The sequence below is a fragment of the Sciurus carolinensis genome, unplaced genomic scaffold (assembly GCF_902686445.1).
Source record: "Sciurus carolinensis unplaced genomic scaffold, mSciCar1.2, whole genome shotgun sequence".
Taxonomy (NCBI): Eukaryota; Metazoa; Chordata; class Mammalia; order Rodentia; family Sciuridae; genus Sciurus; species Sciurus carolinensis.
Window position 1 is genome coordinate 280,994 of NW_025920148.1, and position 8,735 is coordinate 289,728.

Here is an 8,735-nt window from a genome sequence, read left to right on the forward strand (position 1 = left end):
TAATTGAAGAGATGCCAAAAGTTTCAAGAATAATGTCATCCATTGTTAGCATTTAAAACTGAGGGAAAGATCAATAAATTGTGCACATAGAATTTTGCACTCATGGAAGATGTAAGGTTGAGTACAAAGTCATTGATGCAAAAGATGAAGAAAAATGGACTCTCAGAGCATGGGTTTCTGGTTAAAATCTGTTCCTTCCTCACTATGTAAATATATTATCCCAGTACCCTAAGGCTGATTCTTTTGGTTAATATGGTGGAAATCATGTTTGCTGTAGTAAAGGAAGTGATGGGCTAAACCCAGTGTCAATGCTGAAAATCTTCCCATCACACTTGGTCCAAATTTCTCCAGGGAAGATGGACAGAAGGAAAGGAGGTGCTGGAACCAAGGGAGGAATTGGCATAGAGCTCTAGAAAGTTCAGAGGGCCTAGAGACCCAGGTGGCAGAACACCCCTGGATAGCAAAATCTCCTAAGTCCATGAGAGTTTTCAGTGTCCATACAAGAGTCAACAGTCCAAACCCCATCATGCAGGAGCTGATGGAGACACAAGGGAAATAACAAAGATGTGATCTCACCTCTCCCATGTGGTACTGATCCAGCAGCATTATTAAGCACATTGTGGGCAGTACAGGAGAGTGGTGGTAAGGGTAGCACAGGGTTAGACAGGACACCAAGGTAGAAAGACCCCATTTGGATTCTGAGGTGAGCTGGATCATCCCCATCTCTCAGCCATTGGACATATACAGAGATAAAGAATACCTTGCTGGCTGAGAATATTGTAAAGCTCCCTCCAGTGAGACTGGGCAGGGATGGCAGGGTGGGTTGGGAACTGTCTTGAGAAAGCAGTGGAGGATCTGATGTATTGGGATTTCCAGAGCCTTCAGAGACAATACCTGTTCTGATAGGAACCACAATTTAATCCTTCAACTCAATTATAAACACTATTTGTGTACAATGTGGAACTCGTTATTATAAAGATAAAGAATTTCCCCAAATCTTAAATATTACCCCTTCAAAATGATAGTATACATTACTTTTAATGAAAGAAGGAAGCAGAGGAAAAATCCTAAAATTTATTTAGATTGTGAAGTATATATGAAAGTAGCCAAAAAAACCTTTGAATTCCAAGAGGAAAAATATTTATTATCCTTTCTGCACACTAATATATATTATTCAACTATAAATTTGTAATAATAAAGACCAAGGAATCATAATACAAAGGAATCCATAAATAAATTCATTGGTATATAAAAACTATTTGTATTTTAAATCACAATAGAATGGTCTATATAAATCAAACCACATCAAGAATAACATTAAATGTGAAGGGATGATACAACCAAAGCTAAAGGTGGATGTTTATAATTGGGGCACAGTTTACTGGCAGTGTGTGTATAGAATGTGAAATGCCCACTGGGCAACCTCCAGCAGATAAATAAAGGACTTAGTCTCAGAGTAATGGGAGCATGACATTGGAAATATAAGACAATAGGATGCTGCTGACTGTTTCTTCTCTATGAATATATTGAATAAACATTATGTTTCAAGTTTCTCTTGGCAAAGTAATGAATGAGTCAACTTATCTACATTACCTGCCATCAAATGTGGAAGAAAACTTGTGGTAGCCTTGGGCTTTAGTTCAGTTTTAGGCAAAGTACTGTGCAATTGGAACAGAATTACTAATAGTCAGGGCCACCAGAGAAAGATTGTCATTGTATATATACAACCTAACTCTTAAGTTTGCTGTGGTAGAGACCTTAATTTACCTACTGCTTAAGAGGAAGAATTTAGACAATAATAAATATCAAGACCACAGAAAGAGCGGTGGTTTTCTATGGTCATGCAAATACTTCAATGGACTTCAACACATGGGTTCAGGGTAGGAAAGAAGTTAAGTTACAAAGGACATTTTATTTCTAAAGATGGGATTTGCTAGGGTACTTGACCAACTTATGCTGCTGACAGTTGAGCTACTCTCTATCCTATCCTGCACCAAAGATTTAAAAGAAAAAAAATGCATCACTTGCAGCCTTAGTGGTCAGTTTAGCATTTCCTGAGCTCCATCTCCCAGCTTGTCTCTATAATAAGTACAGCTTGTCAATCCTCTGAGAAGGAGGATTTCCATTCACTGAATATCTCATATTTAACATCTTTCATTCAATGAACTATATTTTAAGCTCCAAATTTCTGTGATCAAAGTTGACTGAACATATGCCAATCTCCCTAGATGACAAATAAGTGGTGTGCAAGACACTTCATTACCTACAACAAACAGTAGTAGTGCACAGAAAGTGTTAATAAGAACAGATCCTTGTTTGTGCCCAGAAGAAATTTAGAACAATCAAACTCTATGTAAGCTACCTGACAGACTGGATTCTAAAAATATTGGATCAGGGATTTATTGTAAAACTCAAATAGCAGACATGTTTTATCCTGAACACCACTGTTAGTATGATTATTATAAAATGTGCAAAATTGACAAATACTCCAGGAGACAAGGTATGAAAAATAGGAAACACTTGGACACTATTGGTATTGATGTAAATTCTGCACAAATAGTTTTGAAAAGAGTATGAAGGTATTTGAACTAAAAATATAACTAGCCTATTATCCAGTAAAAATAATTATATTTTAAAAGGAAGTACAAACAGTATGTTAAATAAATAGTTACACTCCCATTTTTATTGTAGCATACATCATAGTAGTACAGAAGACAGCTGAAGTGCCGTTAGATGAAGGATACATTGGGAGACAAATATCATTCCAGCTATTGGACATCTATCTACTTCCTGAAGTGCTTCCACCCCATACTTGATACTGGTGCTCTCTAGGAGGAGAGAACCCAGGGAGTGATATTCACTAGATATTTCAAAGACCTGAGGCATAACAGCTGTGAGCACCTTATGGAAAACAGTTCTAAAGCCCAGGAAAAGTTCTGGGGGAGGGAAGATTGAGACGCAGCATAATATAAAGTCAAAGACATGGAATTTCAACTCAAATACATTTTGAAAATTGTGCCAATGGAAGACAAATGTAAAATAGGAACACTTTTTGCAGAGGGTCAAGTGATTCTCTCTTATCCTATCTTGTGAATTGTTCACAAATCCAAAAAAAAATTCTTAAAAAATGTACCATCTAGTAATTTGGGGACATTGATTTTATATATATTATATGATATATGATATATAATATTATATTAATATATTATATTATATATTTTACATATATTACATGTTTTATATATTTTTATATATAAAATATTTTGTCCATTTGAAATAGGGCACGGGAAATAGCTAGTTTACAATGTTCTGGTGAGATGAAGTTTGCAATGGGAATGCAGACAAGGAAATAGAAAATTAGGAATGCATTCTAGTGCTATAAACAATTAAACATGAAGGACAAGATACTGGATTTGAGCTCCTTCTTCCCATACATTTAGAAAGTGCAAAAGGAAGAAGAAAATGTGACTCATAAATTCCATCACTACTTTCATGCTGCAAAATCACACATGGAGTTGAGATTCTCTCTTCATGATCTTTCCAGTTATCACCACAAAGGTTTCAGGCCATGATTGAAGACACCATGGAGAGATTTGACAGGATGACCTGGGTCTCAGTTACTCATTCATTCCCCATTAGACTGATAAGAATGAACTTAAGAATGAATTGTCCCAAGGCAGCCTCAGGCATGCACACTCCAAAGACTGCAAGGTTCAGGCCCCATTCAACATAACTAGTTCCATCAACAGTCTGAATTCTTCCAAGAGCTATGCTCACCAATCTTAACATTCACATTGTGCAGTTATCAGTTTTGGCTTTTAGGGTGCCTGTCATTCTCCCACAAATTTTCTAGCACCTGCTTGCTGAAGCAAACTGGATATCCTAAATATAGGAGAGGGAACCTAGAAGTGAATATCATCAATCATGATCTCCAGAGACAAACACTGAACCAAACTGTCAATGCTACTCCCATCTCACTTGCTATTTGCAATTCTTACAATTACATTTTGGTACAATTACAATTGGGTACAATTCTTACCCATGTTTACCTGACTGGACGGCATTTCAGACCCTGCCTTATGGGTGTGTAGCTACTATCTGAGGGATAGTAAGAAGGTTTCAAACAGGAATGAATGACAGGTTCTTGCTAGGGGGCAATCAGTGTTTTCAATATCAAATAATTTTTGGAACTACATGTTGGTAATGATATACAAAATGAATTAGTGAATGGTGTAGAATTTTACCCTCAAAAATGGTTAAAAATTAAATTAATAAAATAGGTACTTTTCTAGAATAACAAAGTTATTGAGTTTTGCAAAATGTGCACAATAATCAAAGTCCTAATCAGTAAAATAGGGTCAATAAATATGTAACACATAACTGTTGTATAGAAATAGTGACTTTTTGAGTCACACATTATCATGAAATTCTGGTAATAGGAAAATAAGCTCCTTCTTTAGCTTCAATTCTTGTTCCTATTTTATGGTGATAGCTGAAAGTAGCATATCACAGAAATGTAACATATGGTTTACATGACCAAGGAATTATAAAATCCTGCAGCCAGGCAATATGGATTTCAAACCAGTTCTCTGAAGTCAAATTACTACAACACAGGATCGTAATGTGAATACTCATTTAATAGTAAATGACAAATATGAAGTGTGTGTCTGACTTCAGGTACAATTATAAAAAAGTTTAAATTTTATACCCAGTAGTCAAATATATAAAATGACAGAACCTTTGAAAAGACACTTTTCAAGTACTTCAGGAGAAAGGACAGTTTGTACTGTAGGGAAGAAGAAAATATAGCATCCTTTTAAAGAAGGCTGCTTGGGCAAGGTAGTATCTGAGACAAAAATGGTTTTGAGCCCTTTCCTTATACTATGGAGTAAGTAATTTTCAAGGTAATACCTACTTAATATTAAAAAAATAAAACTAAAACATTCAAGTTGTTATAATCAAGGGAGTTGCAGGGGGCATGTGGTAGTACACAGTTGTAATACCAGTCACTTTGCTTAACGCAGGGAGACTTCAATTTCAAGGCCAGCTTGAAAAACTGAGTGAGAGAAAGTCTCCAAATTAAATTTTGGGGATGCTAGAAATAAACATCAATGGTAAGTCACACTGGACTTCAATTTCAAGGAAGAAATAAAGGCACACCACTTCAGAGTTACACAAAACAGACTAAATATTTCATAAATGGGTCAATATAAAAATAAAATTTTTATTTCTCAAGTGATATCATTAAAGGGTACAAAGAGAAGTGACAGAGTGAAAGAAACTACCTCACATAGGACTAAACACTTAATGAAAAGGAAAAAATATGATACCTCCATTTAACAGTGATGAGTTCTACTCCTTCTAATGTTGAAGATTGAACACTAGAGAAGCACACCAAGGCAAGCATATTCAGCAGGTTTTATTTAAAATTAATAATACAGACTTCTCCTGGCAGAAAGAAGGAGGCCATGGCTGATGTTCTAAAGTCCCAAACAGTGAGTGCACCCTACATATTTTATAGGTTAAAGTCTCTTTTTTCCTCCAGTTCTCTCCCCCCTAATCTCTCCTTCTTGCCTACATGACTAGGCCTGGTTTTGCATTAAGTGAGAAGTCATGGACAGGGGGAGGGCCAAGGTGATTCAGGCAGGTAAGTGCCCAGGGGTTATTAATTAGCAGTTCCATGCTTGCAGTCCTTGATAAAGGCAGGTACATTTGGTAATCAATGGGCTCCAGAGATCCTTGACATTTCACTCTTCCAGGGGCAGCCTCCAACTTCCAGAGACAGATGGCTTCATGGCTTTATTTCCTCAATTTGACCCAATCCCCTATTTCTACACTAGCTACCTGTCCTTAATTCTGGCTTCAATTAGAGACCACAAATGAAAATCAGTCAATAGACATGAATAGACACTGTATGCAGAAGACATGTATGTGCCTCACAATTAAAAAAAAAAAACTCAAATATTTAGAAACTGAAGAGATAAACATCTACTTATGTTTAAGATCCCTCCTTGGCAAAGTTATAAATGAGTTGAGAGATTAAGATACATAAAACAACTGAGAAAATATTTACCCTCTAATGAGTAGGAAAATCTGGGGTACACTTAGGAGGAAATCCTGCCTTGAGCAATTTGCCATCTATTTGGGACCAAATCCCCAAGAGTCAATGCTAACTTCAGTAAACAGAACAGGACCAAACCAGCACCACTCTAAATTTTACTGTGGTTTTCATCTAAATTGATACAGAGCTGAGAAAATAAGTTATATTTCATTTATGTATGGTTTATCAAAATTCACAAATGTTCTCTACTGTCATGTATAACTAATTCTAACAAATAAAATATTTTAAAATATTTAAAAAAGAAAAATAAGAAATTAAGACACAGTACTGTGACTTTCTTTGACCAACTAACCATAAATAGATGATGTATGCTACTCCCCATAATATGAAGATAGAGTAGATCATTCCATACAGTATTTTTCCTGCCTTCATGTTGGAAAGTGCTATGCTAAGATGGAGTTGTTCTGTCAGATTGGGTGCCTGAGTGACAACAATAAGTAGAGCTTTCTCCCAACACATACTGAACATTTAGTGTTACCAAGAAGTCCGCCTTACTTGTATTAAGTCTTGAGGGTATTTTCCTAAAGCAACTTGAGGTGTCCTGATTTCTGAATTGCTGCCAATGACAGTTAATCCTTTTTTTCTCTGAAAGTTTCAAAATTTCTTTATATTTCCTGTCCCCTTTTCACCTTTTGTAATAAAATGCTGACCCTTTTTCTGTGAAAAAAAAGGAGTAACTAGACATACAAAATATCACAACCACAAAATAGTGGTGATTTTCTTTGAATATTTATGTACATCCATGTATTTTTTAAAGAAGGATCAAGGAAGAGGAGTCATATCTCAAAGGTGTGAATTTTTCCTTAGAAGTGACTTGGCAGCATATCCTTCCACCAGTTTTTTCTGAAAATAAAGTGTCTATCTAGCTTAATTCATGTATTTAATAGGGGGAAACACAGTTTGCATTGATAGCCTGAGTGAGTTTTCACTTCCTGATTATTGTCCCTCCACTACTCACCCCAGTAATAACTCCAGGCCTAAAAAACTACTCCTCAAATATTGTACAGGTCACTGATTCTGACTATACAGTGGCTTCTGGAAAGCCTGGATTTTAACAAACTTGCATCAGGGATTCATGGTACCAGTCAAATAGACTTCCTGGAGCTTGAACACAGCTTCAGGAATGGATAGTAAAACCATGCAAAAAATAAAATATGCTACAGATTATATGGATATGGATAAAAGGAAAACTGTACAACTGTTGGTGAGAAAATAAGTTTGGTCATGTTGCTTTCCAAATAGTTTGTAAAGTCTTTTTTGAAAAAATAAAAATATAAATATCATTGGATCCAGTAATAATTCTGGGTACACATGTAAAAGAGTTGGAATCTTACATCAAAGAAATAGTTGTAACTCCATTCTCATTGCAACCCTATTCATAGTAGCTAAAACTATCACGTTCCCTCTGCCCGCAGAGAGAGACACGACAAATGCCTGAAGCTTTGGAAGTTTATTGTGCACAGTCCCTCTCCTACGCTTCTCTTACTCCTAGTTTCCGCACACTCCCAGCTTCCTTTCTCCCAGCTTCCTCCAGCTTCCGCGTACTCCCAGCTTCCAGCTTGGCTTCAGCCTCCACCTTCGCCACTTCTTCCGCTTCTCCCTCTTCTTCTGCCCCCTCACTCTCCCACCCACCAGGCTTATATACACTTCAACCAATCAGGGGAGAGTACATGAGATAAACGCGGACAGCTGCAAGCATAGGATGGGTACACGAGGGGGACATGCTCTAGTCTCATTGTTAACTAGCCAATCATTGGAATTCGCTGGTTGTTTACTGTATAGCCGGCCGCTTTTGGCTCAGCATCAGGCGCCATCTTGACCATGCCTAAGGCTGGGGGTCTCAGAAACCCCGACATAAAACAAAGCAACACACACACACACACACACACACACACACACACACACACAAAGAAATAAAAAAGAAAAAACCCTGAATTGTCTTTTAGACCATTTTATTTTATTTTGTTTTTGTATTGGGGATTGAACACGGGGGTGCTTCACTACAGAGTCACATCATGAGTCTTTATTTTGTATTTTATTTTGAGTTAGGGTCTCCATGAGTTTTTAAGTGCCTCAAAAACTTGCTGCAGCTACCTTTGAATTGTGATCCTCCTGCCTCAACACACAGATTACTAGGATTACATTTAGAGTAATTTTAGGTCAAGAAACTTATCCCACCTGCAGAGCATCCAGCTACTCTCTTGAGAGGTTCCCTACAATATTTCTAATTGATCTCCAAAAGGAAAAGACTCAGAGGCTAATATTCACTTCATACCTCAAGAAGATTTAGTCACAGCATATGTGCACACTTCATGTCAGTAAGTTCTGAACACAGAACTAGGATAGGATGAGAGATTAATATAAGGAAGAATCACAGAGTAAATTCTTTGAAGGTGAATGTAAACACAAAAATTTCATAAGTTTCTGTACCTTTGAAGACAAAGGGAGAAGATGCACACACTTTTTTTTTAATTGCCAAGTGATACTTTTCTGTTTTCTTCTCACATAAATTGCTTACAAACGGAAAAAAAAATAAAGTTTAACATGTGCCATTCAGTATTTGAACAAGTTACAATACATTTAATCAATTTGAAATATACCATGAGAATCAAAT